Source organism: Pseudophryne corroboree, unplaced genomic scaffold, assembly GCF_028390025.1.
Source record: "Pseudophryne corroboree isolate aPseCor3 unplaced genomic scaffold, aPseCor3.hap2 scaffold_982, whole genome shotgun sequence".
Taxonomy (NCBI): Eukaryota; Metazoa; Chordata; class Amphibia; order Anura; family Myobatrachidae; genus Pseudophryne; species Pseudophryne corroboree.
Genome location: NW_026970562.1, coordinates 77,589 through 90,736, shown reverse-complemented (window position 1 = coordinate 90,736; position 13,148 = coordinate 77,589). Strand labels below are relative to the sequence as shown.

General features: G+C 44.4%; 5 non-coding genes across 5 annotated transcripts; 1 reads left to right on the top strand and 4 right to left on the bottom strand.

The window, feature by feature from the left end:
* Nucleotides 1-7,293: 7,293 nt before the first annotated feature.
* Nucleotides 7,294-7,409, bottom strand: LOC135048811 (U5 spliceosomal RNA). The gene has a single exon (XR_010240607.1). It is a non-coding gene; the product is annotated as a U5 spliceosomal RNA (small nuclear RNA).
* Nucleotides 7,410-7,684: 275 nt separating this feature from the next.
* Nucleotides 7,685-7,800, bottom strand: LOC135048783 (U5 spliceosomal RNA). The gene has a single exon (XR_010240579.1). It is a non-coding gene; the product is annotated as a U5 spliceosomal RNA (small nuclear RNA).
* A 286-nt stretch (nucleotides 7,801-8,086) lies between these two features.
* LOC135048807 (U5 spliceosomal RNA) lies at nucleotides 8,087-8,202 on the bottom strand. Its single transcript, XR_010240603.1, has one exon. It is a non-coding gene; the product is annotated as a U5 spliceosomal RNA (small nuclear RNA).
* Nucleotides 8,203-8,472: 270 nt separating this feature from the next.
* LOC135048801 (U5 spliceosomal RNA) lies at nucleotides 8,473-8,588 on the bottom strand. Its single transcript, XR_010240597.1, has one exon. It is a non-coding gene; the product is annotated as a U5 spliceosomal RNA (small nuclear RNA).
* Nucleotides 8,589-8,732: 144 nt separating this feature from the next.
* LOC135048822 (U1 spliceosomal RNA) lies at nucleotides 8,733-8,895 on the top strand. Its single transcript, XR_010240617.1, has one exon. It is a non-coding gene; the product is annotated as a U1 spliceosomal RNA (small nuclear RNA).
* Nucleotides 8,896-13,148: the final 4,253 nt, after the last annotated feature.

Here is a 13,148-nt window from a genome sequence, read left to right as displayed (position 1 = left end):
TGCATCTCCTTATGGTGATGTTTACTGGGGCCATTAATGCCAATTCCCATCTTGTAAACCTTGCTGATGAGACGTGTCTGGTTTGGGCAGAATTCAATAAGGCAGATACCGCATGCGGTGTATGGATTGTGAGATTGTGGCCTAGCACGACATCTTCGCTTTTTGTCACTAGCAATGCTATCGCCGCAACGCTACGCAAGCATGTGGGGAGGGATCGCGCTACCGTGTCTAGCTGAGCGCTGTAGTATGCAATTGGCCTGCTGGCATCACCGTGTTTTTGTGTTAGTACACCTGCTGCGCACCCAGCACTTTCTGTTCCGTATAGTTCAAAGGGTTTCCCATAGTCTGGCATACCTAGTGCTGGTGCCTGCGTTAGGCACTGTTTGAGTCTCTCAAATGCTGTTTCAGATTCGTCTGTATGCGAAATCCGATCAGGTTTGTTTGAAGAGACCATTTCCTGCAAAGGTAGCGCCAATATGGAAAACCCTGGGATCCAATTACGGCAATACCCACACATTCCTAAAAACGTCCTGATCTGTTGCTGGGTTTGTGGCAGTGTCATGTCTCTAATGGCTTGGATTCTATCAGCGGTCAGGTGTCTCAGTCCTTGTGTTAGACAGTGTCCCAAATATTTTACCTTAGCTTGGCATAATTGCAACTTGTCTTTGGAAACCTTGTGACCTGTGTCTGAAAGATGAAACAGGAGCTGTTTCGTATCCTTCAGAGATGCTTCCAGTGAATCTGAACACAGTAATAAATCGTCCACATACTGTATCAATACTGATCCACTGTCTGGTTGGAAAGACTGTAAACAATCATGCAAAGCCTGAGAAAATATACTTGGACTGTCTATGAAACCTTGGGGTAACCGAGTCCACGTGTATTGGACTCCTCTGTATGTGAATGCAAACAAATATTGGCTGTCAGGGTGCAGAGGTACCGAAAAGAAAGCGGAGCAGAGGTCAATAACAGTGAAAAATTTGGCAGTGGGAGGAATTTGCATTAGGATGACAGCTGGATTAGGCACTACGGGGAACTGACTCTCAACTATTTTGTTAATCCCCCTTAGATCCTGCACTAGCCTGTAACCCCTCCCCCCACTCTTTTTAACAGGGAAGATGGGACTATTTGCTGTGCTGGACGTTCTTACTAGAATGCCCTGTTGTAGCAAGCGCTCTATTACGGGAAAAACTCCTAACTCCACCTCTGGCTTCAGAGGATACTGTGGGATTTTTGGAGCTATCCTACCATCTTTTACTTGCACAACTACTGGAGCTACGTTTGCCATTAATCCAGTGCCCGGACGAGCCCCCAATTGACAATGCTAAATTCCTTGTCGTATAAACAACCCTTTATGAAGCTAAGAACACTGTACGCTGTTTACTTAAGAAGTACCGTAATGGTACGCTATTGACGTAGCGATCGCTCAGCCGTAGGCGAGACGCTCAAGCGTCACGTTCGCTCGCGGCCCAGTGATCACAGGACACGTTATTGGCTATGTCTAGGGGAATGATTCGCTATGGCGTAGCTTACGCTCGAGACCACGAGGAGGTCACCAGCGATGCAGACGCTCACAACACTATACCTTTATGTTAAAACCTTATACCAATGAAATACACTGAATACCTTAATGTGAGTACAGGGTGTAAATGCAACCTTGTGTAACCTGACTAACTACAAAGCTGCTTGAGCGTCACCGACGCTCAAGTGAACACTTAACACTATAGAAAATACACAGATACTGGTTTAGGTTCCAAAGCCTATTAACTGTATTATATCTAATATACTTGTAAAAGGGGATAACAGTACAAATGATACACTACAATATAACAAGGACTTCCTAACCACAGAACTAAACAATAAATACAAAAAGACAATACTACACTGACCTAAATGCAATACAGTACAATACTATAATACTATGAGAGATATAAGAGAAAAGAAGAGAGAGAGAGATAGAGAGAGAGAGAGAAATTGGCTCACAGAAAGACAATGATTACGGAGAGAAACTTACGCACAAAGGGTATGATCGCCTGCGCCTCGATATCCAGCTCCCGGCTATCAGCAGATAACCGTTGATGAGAGAGTGAGAGCTGGATGTGGTCGGCCTGCCTATTTATACCCCACACACAATGCAATCTCATGGTCCTACAATCCCATTGTCCATTGGCCGAAGGAATTCGGCCCTGCATCATAACAAAAGGTCATAGGGTGATTCATACAGGTGGGCTGTGACGATTTCCAACAGCTCAGGTGGGTGGGAAACTGGGTTTCCCGCCGCATACCTGAGTATGAGTAAATAATAGAAATGGACATAAACTTCTTATGTCCATAACTATTCGCACGAGCGATTAATACGCTCCAAACCAACACCGGAATATTGCTAATTAAATACTCTTCCGATGGGTACCAAACACTGCTGTATGATTCCTGTTAGACCCTTCGTACGATATAAAGAGGGATTCCTCAGCTCTGGGACATTGTATTTTAACCAAACTTTCAGAATCTATCAAAGGGACCATGATCTATAAACTACATTAATTGTGAAAATATGTAACGAATGAGTCGCACGCTACGACTACGTAAACTCTACCGTAAATGCGCATACCGCGCCTGCGAGTGTACGCTATTGCGGGTATGCGCCTCCACGGGAGAGCGTACGCACGCGCAGCGCGGACCAGTGTGCGGTGCAAATATGGCAACGTGCATTGAGACATTTTTCTGACTTTGACACAGGGCACGGGAGTATACAGCGCCGCTGGGAGTGATGAAGCTGCAGTAAAGATGTCTATTAGACCTAGCCTGCTGCAGCCCTTGTAGATTCTCATAAAACAAGTTCTTCTTTTCTTGTCAAAATTAATAGCTAAGAATAGGCTGCCTGAGGCAGGCCCCTGTTAAGTGGCCTGCTACTGAAGGCACCAACTACAAACTGAGCTCCCTGTTCATGGAAGCGGGGTTATAGAGGAGGATGCGCTGAGCATCTTGGGAACAGTCAAAAGCTTTGAGCCGGTTGGTGCCTCAGATCAAGATCCTACTCTACACCCCAATGTGAATCCTTGTGGAGTCCAGTGTACCCCACAGAAGAAATTAATGTGTCACACCCATTGGCAGCAACCTTAGAATAGCTGCTGACGGGCACAATTGAGAAAGGAAGGGGGGGGGGGGACATTTGAATCCAGCACATAGATGCAATTCAAATATGTAATTTGTACCTTCCTATTTTAAAATATAATGGATGAACCTCACCCTGTGAGAACAATCTTCATGATCAAGAGATCTCATATGCAAAATAAGTATGAGTTGGGATAGGGCTGGGGAGGGTGGCTGCTCGGGCAGCCCCTCCCCCGTCAAGTTAAGGAGATTCAACTGAGGACGCACAAGGGAACTCTCGTCTTGGGACAACAACTGCAGGGAGACCACATCTGTTCAGATGAACATGGGAGGGTGGAAGGCTGCCTAATATTGAAGCACCATCAAATATCAAACCATATGCAACAACTAGTACAAGCATTCCTGGGGGAAGGTCTGCAGAAGACGGATTTGCATACGGTGATGTCATCCAAGATGTGGGCCAAAGTTGGCTGGAACCCTCATCTGCATATGAAAAGAGAAAAGGGGCATGCAGGGCATGGCGGCCTTTTGCGGTGCTTGGATGACCCCTAGTTCGCATTAAACACCCCCACCCTCCTTTGGTGTGGGGCTCATGTTGGCCATGCCCCATCCCCTGAAGCATTCAAGCTGATTTCTTGCAGCAGCTGGGCACTGTAACAGCTCCAGAGCTGTTCTGTAAGGCAAGTAAAAGGGTGTGGGCCCTGCAGCACCACCTGTAGTTCGCATTGTGCGTTGGAAGGCACAAAGTAAGCAGACGGGAGGAGAAGTCAGGATAGTGCGCAAGGGCATCCTTTTCTCTTAGTCCGTAGAGGATGCTGGGGTCACATTAAGAACCATGGGGTATAGACGGGATCCGCAAGAGACATGGGCACTTTAAGACTTTCAAAGGGTGTGAACTGGCTCCTCCCTCTATGCCCCTCCTCCAGACTCCAGTTATAGGAACTGTGCCCAGGGAGACGGACATTTCGAGGAAAGGATTTATTGTTAAACTAAGGTGAGCATCTTACCAGCTCACACCTTAAGCATGCCGCAGAACGTGGCATTCAACAGAACACAAGCCAACGGCATGAACAATTGCAGCAAAAAGCTGACCAGAACCATAACATAACATGTGTATAACCACAAGTAATAACTGCAGACACAGTATGGACTGGGACGGGTGCCCAGCATCCTCTACGGACTAAGAGAAAAGGATTTACCGGTAGGTATTAAAATCCTATTTTCTCATACGACCTAGAGGATGCTGGGGTCACATTAAGAACCATGGGGTTATACCAAAGCTCTTGAACGGGTGGGAGAGTGCGTACGACTCTGCAGCACCGAATGACCCAACTTGAGGTTATCATCAGCCAAGGTATCAAACTTGTAAAACTTAGCAAAAGTGTTTACTAAATAGCTGCTCGGCAAAGTTGCAATGCCGAGACTCCCCGACCAGCTGCCCAGGATGAACCCACCTTTCTAGTAGAATGGGTCTTCACCTAATTCAGTAACGGCAATCCTGCCATGGAATGAGCATGCTGAATCTTACCACAGATCCAGCGCATAATGGTCTACATGGAAGCAGGACACCCAATCCTGTTGGGAGCATACAGGACAAACAGAGCCTCTGTTTTCCTAATCTGAACCGTTCTGGTGACATAAATTTTCAAAGTTCTGACCACAGCCAGAGACTTTGACTCAACGAAGGTGTCAGTGGCCAAAGGCACCATGTGGAAAGATGAACCACCTTCGGCAGAAATTGTTGACGTGTCCTCAATTCTGCTCTATCTTCATGAAAGATCAAATAAAGGCTCTTGTGATACTGCATGGTTTGTACTGTTTTCCATGTGCTCCCAGATCTTTCAAGCAAGTAGCATGGTCAAGAAAGTTCTGTTTGAAAAGAAACAACATTTACTGTCATTGTTATAGAATTTGGGAGAAAAAACAAGAAGAAATCTGCACTGTTGACGCACTGGACAGAATGAATGAATCATAAAATATAACCTTTATTAAGTATGTATTAAAATTGGATAAATATTAATATTATTATCCCAAACTGCAGTGAAACATAAAGGTTAAAATCACAGAACTAACATACATGTGCATAAGAAGAATAAAGAGATGTGAAAAAAAGGTTTAAAAAGCGTGTCCGTGTGTGATTATTTTTGAAGGCACAACCCTGGCGGGGTTGTTTATATAGATATATATGTTGCTAATAATCACTTTCTAGCGTAATGTTATTAAATAGCTGTTAGTATCTATGTCGTCAGGTACCACTGGGTCGTATCCTATATACTCCCTTCACTCAATAGGGGTTACCTCCCGGGAAGCCATCCCCATTGGCGAATTTGTGGGGGTGATTGAGTATAACCGGTAAGCTAACCTCCAATTTGTGGGGTGCTTAGGTAGATGGGGATCACTTATTTCTCTGTGTCCCCTAAGACTATATTCCTAAATTCAATACCACAGGGGGATAGCTTTCTATATCGGATAAGGAATCACTTGATAGGGAAATCTCTATGCATCATGGAAAGATCATATTTATTAATATCCAAACTAAAAAAATGATGAATAGCTTTAATTTAGCTGTTTAGATATAGTTAATTGGCGAGATATACCAACAGGTGCGGTTGCCTTAAGGAATATGGCAATTCCAATATAAATAGCAGCCCTCCTTCATATAATCAGCCAGATCTTATTAAATCTGGTCCAGATAAAGCCGTTCAGATATACTTAATTGACAACATATATCAATCGGTGGGGTTGCCTTAAGGAATATAGCAATTCCAATTCTCATATAAATAGCAACCTTCCTTCATATATTCAGCCAGATCTTATTTAATCTGATCTAGGCGTAGGCAATAATGCTTTCCTTAGAGGTATAGCCACCTCAATTCTTATTAGGAAGCAAAGTGTCTGTCATAATGGTTTATCCAATTCATCTAAGAAATAATATATTCCATGTGTCAGAGATTCATTACTCTCTATTTACACTGTTAAAGAGTTAATTCTTATTATGTTACAGTGTAATGAAATTATCATATAGGGAGATGTGGCAATTCCATGTGCTATATATATAATAACCCTTAGTGGTCCAGATTCCACAATGAGGAATTTTCTTATAAACCGCTGAAACACACAGCTGTTTGACTGACTTCCAAATATATCTATCTCACTTTGTAACAGTCTTATGATAGAGAAACTGTTACATATTCGGTCACTTAGTTATCTAAAGGTAAACAGACTCAGTGTGAGGGTAATATAATATATCAAATGCGCTGTCAATAATCGTGGTAACTGGTGTAATAATGTGGTATATTGAGTATGCTAGTAAGGCATATAACTGCTCTCCAGCCTTTAAGTGTTACCAATCAATTTGTTACACTGTAAAGGATTTATGGTGTCCTGTTAGGACATGCAGCTGCTAGGCTGACTCAAAGATTTATCCATTTGTAACAATTATGTAACAGTTATATACATGTTACTGGTATTACATAGAAATAGTATGACACAGGCCAGCAGTCCCATGTGTCTAGATTCCACAATAGGAGATTTTCTTTGTCTTATAAACTGCTGGAACACACAGCTGCTAGACTGACTTCAAATATATATATTACTTTGTAACAGTCTTATAGTAAAGAGACTGTTACACACTGTCATTTAGTTATCTCAAGGTTAGCAGATTCTGTGTGAGGATAGTGTTCTGTTAGAACATGCAGCTGCTAGGCTGACTCATAGAAAATGTATCCATTTGTAACAAATGACACATACAGCATTAAATTAATATCTATAGCAGCCCATGTGACATCTCTACTCTTATCATAATTGTCTGGTTATTGCCAATCTGGACAGCAGGAGTGATATATATTCACTAGTCCCAATATCCCATCATATAAATATACCCACACTGATATACTTTCTTATCAAGAGTTATTAGTAGCTATCTGTATGCACTTTAGACATTGTATCTGCTAAGTGACATCATATCTAGTGTATTCCTTTCTTATAGCTCAGCTTCTATTCCCTATTAGTGGAGACTAACAGCTAACATCATAATCATATATTTTTGTTTTATAACATTTCACATGAGTCAAATACACGCGGACACGCCGTGCCCTACACGTGTGTTTCACTGCATCTATGGCAACTTACATTAAAGCTAACAAGAAAGCACACTCGTTCTGTCTTTAAACTGATAAAAGAAACCCCAATAATATGGGGCATGCAAAAATTGAGATAAAACTCAGTTTTGCTCCTCTCCACGGAAATCTTTAATAAAAGGCGAAATATTTGTTAGTTCTGAAGAGAAACCAGAGCATGACCAAGATTCCACCTGTCGCCTGAGTGCCATGCCAGCAGTTCTCATTGAGCTCAAAGTGAGCACCCAATTTGAAAGAAAGATAGCAGATTTCTCACCAGGCTTCCCCTAGCTATAAACATGGTTTGTACTCTTTTCCATGTGTTCCCAGATCTTTCAAGCAATTAGTATAGTCAAGAAAGTTCTGTTTGAAAAGAAACAAACATTTACTGTCATTTCTATGCAAATGAGCTTACATTAAAGCACACTCGTTCTATCTTTAAACAGATAAAATAAAACCCCAATAAGATGGGGAATGCAAAATTTGAGATAAAACTCAGTTTTGCTCCTCTCCACGGAAATCTTTAGTAAAAGGCGAAAGATTTGTTCGTTCTGAAGAGAAACCAGAGCATGACCAAGATTCCACCTGTCGCCTGAGTGCCATGCCAGCAGTCCTCATTCAGCTCAAAGTGAGCACCCAATTTGAAAGAAAGAAAGCAGATTTCTCACCAGGCTTCCCCTTGCTATAAGCATGGTTTGTACTCTTTTCCATGTGCTCCCAGATCTTTCAAGCAAGTAGCATGGTCAAGAAAGTTCTGTTTGAAAAGAAACAGACATTTACTGTCATCGTTATACAAATAAACTTACATTAAAGCCAACAAGAAAGCATACTCATTCTGTCCTTAAACTGATAAAAGAAACCCCAATAATATGGGGCATGCAAAAATTGAGATAAAACTCAGTTTTGCTCCTCTCCACGGAAATCTTTAATAAATGGCGAAAGATTTGTTCATTCTGAAGAGAAACCAGAGCATGACCAAGATTCCACCTGTCGCCTGAGTGCCATGCCAGCAGTCCTCATTCAGATCAAAGTGAGCGCCCAATTTGAAAGAAAGCAGATTTCTCACCTGGCTTCTCCTTGCTATAAGCATGGTTTGTACTGTATTCCATGTGCTCCCAGATCTTTCAAGCAAGTAGCATGGTCAAGAAAGTTCTGTTTGAAAAGAAACAAACATTTACTGTAATTTCTATGCAAATGAGCTTTCATTAAAGCACACTCATTCTATCTTTAAACCGATAAAAGAAAATCCAAAAAGATGGGGCATGCAAAAATTGAGGTAAAACTCAGTTTTGCTCCTCTCCACGGAAATCTTTAGTAAAAGGCGAAAGATTTGTTCGTTCTGAAGAGAAACCAGAGCATGACCAAGATTTTCATCTGAAAATATGTGTTCTCCCTGCAGTTGTTGTCCCCAGATGAGAGTTCCCTTGTGCTGCCTCAGTTGAATCTCCTTTACTTGACAGAGATGTGCCTGAGCAGCGGCCCTCCCCAGCCCTATCCCAAATCATACTTATTTTGCATAGGAGATACCATGGTCATGAAGATTGTTCTCCCAGGGTGAGGTTCATTCATTGCATTCTGGGTATGCTGACCCCTGTGATTTCCCCAATGTGGGAAACTCGACTGCATTATTTGTGGTAGTGGGGGACTGTGTTTGTGCTTTCCTCTGGTCAGCTCTGGTAAAAGTCAGATTTCTTTGTCTCAGATCTTCCTCTAGCCTTGTTCTTCTTTCGAGAGTTCCCTTGTGCTGCCTCAGTTGGATCTCCTTCACTTGACAGGGGGTGCCCGAGCAGCAATCCTCCACAGCTCTAGCCCAACTCCTACTTACCTGCCAGGTGAGATACTATGATCTTCACTGTTAGGGCAATCAGGATGTGGAATTCCCTGCCAGGGAAGGTGGTAATGGCGGACTCTGTAATTGGATTTAAAAAAGGAATGGAAACATTTCTGAATGAAAAAGCTATCTAAGGTTATAATACTTAAAATATCAACATGGTTAATCCGGGGGTAACATGAGTTATAGTAGCTAACTAGTCATAAAACATTATTCAGCAAGTATGTAGAATCATCACAACTTAAAACAGGTTGAACACGATGGGCAATTTGCCTCTATTCAACCTCAAAAACTATGTTACTATATGTTACTATATTACTATGTTACTGTAGTATACAGAAAACCAAAATGCAATGAACAGTGATAGTGAGCACTGATGAGGATACTAGAACTGACACTGAGCAGCAAGATGCAGCACTGGACTATTAGTAATGTACTGTAGTATGCTGAGCACCACAATGCAGCACAAGACAATGAGCAGTGATACTGAGCACTGATGAGGATACTACTGAGAACTGACACTGAGCAGGAGAGACACACTACTAGTATTACTGAGCAGCAATAAGTAACCACTGATACTGAGCACTGATATTGAGATTTCCACTGAGAGAACATAGCCACGTCCATTCCGCTCTCTCTTCAATGCACGAGTAAAAATGGCGGCAACGCGCAGCTCTTTATATGGAATCCGAATCTCGCGAGAATCCGACAGCGGGATGATGACATTTTCCCTTGTTCAGGTTTTGCGAGTCAGGCGGGAACAACCGAGCCTGCCTCGGACCAGTGTAAACAACGTGGAGTTCGTGGGGAATTCGGTTCTCGGAGAACCGAACCCGCTCCTCTCTACCTTATACCAATCAATTTTTTTATTTTCAATCTAAGCCCCTGCAGTTTTCTGTAAGCATCTGCTTCGCTATGATGATCAACAAGTCACAAGGGCAAACACTCAGGGCTTGAGGCGTAGATCTTAGGACCAGCTGCTACAAGCATGGCAGAGGTGTCACTATCACTGGTGACACCCAGAGAGGTGGCGAGGGAGATTGTAATGCAGTGCGCGCAGATAAGCAGCGCAATGGTAAAAAGGAGGCATGGTTTCATAGGTAGGGGCGTGGCCTGGTGGCCTGAATCTACATTTTGTTGCTCCGGGTGTCCCGGGGGTTGGGGGCTGCACCCGGGGACTAGTGTGTGAGCGGTGCTGGCTCCTGCACAGTGAAAGGGCATGGCCACCCAGCATGACGCCTCCCTTCTTGACCATGCTGTAATTGCAGTCGCACTGCAGTTCAGCGTGATCATAAAAAATGGTGTAGCCTCCTGCTGGTGCAGACTGTATGTGCGCGCAGGAAGCCGCCACCATTTTTGTGATCACAGCGGCTGAATGTGATGTCATACAGCCGCTGTGACCACGCCCCCTGTGTCTACTCCGTTGCAGACCCCATTTTGAAGCCTTGCCCCCGCACCGCTCCATCCCTGACTTGGAAATGGAGTGTTGCTGACCCCCCTATCCCCCCCCGCCCCGATTGACAGGCAGAGGCGATCGCATTCTCTGCGGGGTGCCGCAGAAAATGCAGGCACATGCGTATGCTCTTAGCAATTTTTGCAGTTGGATCGCTTATTGTGATTGCAATCCAACCTGAATCAGGCCCTATTACCTATCACAATGCGCTGCGGGCAGTACAAAATTGGGTTAATATAGGAGAAAAACCCCCAGACCTGTGCTCCTTAACTGTACCTGGTGGCTAGTGGAGCGGCTGCCCAGTAATCAGTGTCCACGCCAGTGCGCACACGGTCCACCCCCTACGGCCACGCTCCCCTTCATCAGCGGCCTCGTGATCCGGAAGGGTGGTGTGTGTGTGACTGACCTTAGGATGAAACCGGACCCTCCGCTGCAGTGACCCAGCAACCAGGGCACGGGAGTATACAGCGCCGCTGGGAGTGATGAAGCTGCAGTAAAGATGTCTATTAGACCTAGCCTGCTGCAGCCCTTGTAGATTCTCATAAAACAAGTTCTTCTTTTCTTGTCAAAATTTATAGCTAAGAATAGGCTGCCTGAGGCAGGCCCCTGTTAAGTGGCCTGCTACTGAAGGCACCAACTACAAACTGAGCTCCCTGTTCATGGAAGCGGGGTTATAGAGGAGAATGCACTGAGCATCTTGGGAACAGTCAAAAGCTTTGAGCCGGTTGGTGCCTCAGATCAAGATCCTACTGTACACCCCAATGTGAATCCTTGTGGAGTCCAGTGTACCCCACAGAAGAAATTAATGTGTCACACCCATTGGCAGCAACCTTAGAATAGCTGCTGACGGGCACAATTGAGAAAGGAAGGGGGGGGGGGGACATTTGAATCCAGCACATAAATGCAATTCAAATATGTAATTTGTACCTTCCTATTTTAAAATATAATGGATGAACCTCACCCTGTGAGAACAATCTTCATGATCAAGAGATCACATATGCAAAATAAGTATGAGTTGGGATAGGGCTGGGGAGGGTGGCTGCTCGGGCAGCCCCTCCCCCGTCAAGTTAAGGAGATTCAACTGAGGAAGCACAAGGGAACTCTCGTCTGGGGACAACAACTGCAGGGAGACCACATCTTTTCAGATGAACATGGGAGGGCGGAAGGCTGCCTAATACTGAAGCACCATCAAATATCAAACCATATGCAACATCTAGTACAAGCCTTCCTGGGGGAAGGTCTGCAGCAGACGGATTTGCATACAGTGATGTTATTCAAGCAGTGGGCCAAAGTTGGCTGGAACCCTCATCTGCATATGAAAAGAGAAAAGGGGCGTGCAGGGCATGGCGGCCTTTTGCAGTGCTTGGATGACCCCTAGTTCTCATTAAACACCCCCACCCTCCTTTGGTGTGGGGCTCATGTTGGCCATGCCCCATCCCCTGAAGCATTCAAGCTGATTTCTTGCAGCAGCTGGGCACTGTAACAGCTCCAGAGCTGTTCTGTAAGGCAAGTAAAAGGGTGTGGGCCCTGCAGCACCACCTGTAGTTTGCATTGTGCGTTGGAAGGCACAAAGTAAGCAGACGGGAGGAGAAGTCAGGATAGTGCGCAAGGGCATCCTTTTCTCTTAGTCCGTAGAGGATGCTGGGGTCACATTAAGAACCATGGGGTATAGACGGGATCCGCAAGAGACATGGGCACTTTAAGACTATCAAAGGGTGTGAACTGGCTCCTCCCTCTATGCCCCTCCTCCAGACTCCAGTTATAGGAACTGTGCCCATGGAGACGGACATTTCGAGGAAAGGATTTATTGTTAAACTAAGGTGAGCATCTTACCAGCTGACACCTTAAGCATGCCGCAGAACGTGGCATTCAACAGAACACAAGCCAACGGCATGAATAATTGCAGCAAAAAGCTGACCAGAACCATAACACAACATGTGTATAACCACAAGTAATAACTGCAGACACAGTATGGACTGGGACGGGTGCCCAGCATCCTCTACAGACTAAGAGAAAAGGATTTACCGGTAGGTATTAAAATCCTATTTTCTCATACGACCTAGAGGATGCTGGGGTCACATTAAGAACCATGGGGTTATACCAAAGCTCTTGAACGGGTGGAAGAGTGCGTACGACTCTGCAGCACCGAATTACCCAACTTGAAGTTATCATCGGCCAAGGTATCAAACTTGTAAAACTTAGCAAAAGTGTTTACTAAATAGCTGCTCGGCAAAGTTGCAATGCCGAGACTCCCCGACCAGCTGCCCAGGATGAACCCACCTTTCTAGTAGAATGGGTCTTCACCTAATTCAGTAACGGCAATCCTGCCATGGAATGAGCATGCTGAATCTTACCACAGATCCAGCGCATAATGGTCTACATGGAAGCAGGACACCCAATCCTGTTGGGAGCATACAGGACAAACAGAGCCTCTGTTTTCCTAATCTGAACCGTTCTGGTGACATAAATTTTCAAAGTTCTGACCACAGCCAGAGACTTTGACTCAACGAAGGTGTCAGTGGCCAAAGGCACCATGTGGAAAGATGAACCACCTTCGGCAGAAATTGTTGACGTGTCCTCAATTCTGCTCTATCTTCATGAAAGATCAAATAAAGGCTCTTGTGATACTGCATGG